We start from the raw sequence: 1513 nt of genomic DNA, 5'->3' as shown, positions 1-1513 counted from the left end.
TCCCTCATTTGTTTATTTATTCGATCACTTATTTATATTGCTATGGACTCATAGCTATTTTATACCTATATTATAATCCAATGTCTTTTATCTCTTGTTGTTCAAATTGTTTTTAGCCTTGGACATCAGGAACTCTTTCAGTTGGCTCTTGATCCTTTTGACAAACCCCAGTGATTGTGACTTGTTTTTGTTTTTGTTTTTGTTTTGAGCTCTTCCTAAATTTCTGATACTAGAAGATAATCCAGGTTCAACTTGTGTATATCCTTCCTCAGTACTAAAATCAACCACCTCTATAATGAATCCTGGTTCCTCTTGTTGGAGGATGGTATTAGAAACCAAAATCTGGGTGCTAGATGTGCCATTGCTCCTGGGGTGTTGTTGCCCCTAGACTTTCTCAGTGCAAAAAGCAAAGAAATATATGTATGTATACTAACTGGTATATATACATTATCTATATTTCTGTATGTAGCCACTGGTATCAGTACTAAGCCAAACATAACACTGATGTCTCCAATTCTAATCCATTATCATGTGTATCATTCTAGGCTCTTACCCATGCTTCTGTGTAAATTCACATTCCAATAGTGAGAAACCTGGCCACAGTCATGCACCATTTCCTTAATTTTTCTACTCCAATATAAATGTATTGCTGTAACTCTGGGTTTTTTTCATATTACAGACTGCACTCAATTCTAAAATTACTTAGGTCAGCACCTTTCTTCCTTACCCCTTCAGTGAGGTTGTTTCATAATTTGGAATACAAGCTTTGCGCAGTGGCAGTATCGTAGCCAAAGAGGTTTATCCGAGGCGTGATTATTGCTAATTGAAAAACTTCTCATAATTTGGAATACAGTTATACCATTTTGCCCCATTTTGCATCTACTATGAGATCTCCCAACATCTTAAATGATTTCTAAATTTGCATACACTGAGGTTTCACTAATGCTCAGTAAAGTTCTATGGGTTTTGACAAATGCAGTGTCATGTAACCACTACAACATCATACAGAATAGATTCACCACCTTAAAAAAAAAAAATCCCCTGTGTTTTATCCATTCCTTATATTCCCCCCAGCCAAACTGGCAATCACAGATCTTTTGTACCACCATTATATAGTTTTGCCCTCTCCAGATTATTGTGTAATTAGAATCATACAGGATGTAGCCTTTTCAGACTATTTTCTTTCATTTAGCAATATGTGCTTAAGATTCATTCATATCTTATTGTTGTTTGTTCACTCATTTCTGACCATGGAATGCTATTCTATTGTATGAATGTATCACAATCTTCTTATCCATTTACATATGAAAAGACATCTTAGTTGTTTCCAGTTTCTGATGATTATGAATAAAGCAGCTATAAACATTCACATGCTGGTTTTCATGTGGATGTAAGTTTTCAAATCATTTGGGTAAATATCTACACACATGACTGCTAATCCTCGATCATATGGTGAGACTGTGTGTTGCTTTATAAAAAACTGCTTATCTCCTAAAGTGACCATACCATTTTG

At 35.0% G+C, this 1513-nt stretch overlaps 1 pseudogene; it reads left to right on the top strand.

Moving 5' to 3' along the window:
* The first annotated feature begins 762 nt into the window (after positions 1-762).
* Positions 763-920, top strand: LOC113926001 (annotated as a pseudogene).
* The last annotated feature ends 593 nt before the right edge of the window (positions 921-1513 follow it).

This window comes from Zalophus californianus, chromosome 2 (genome assembly GCF_009762305.2).
Source record: "Zalophus californianus isolate mZalCal1 chromosome 2, mZalCal1.pri.v2, whole genome shotgun sequence".
Lineage (NCBI taxonomy): Eukaryota > Metazoa > Chordata > Mammalia > Carnivora > Otariidae > Zalophus > Zalophus californianus.
This window is presented reverse-complemented; position numbering and strand designations above follow the sequence as displayed.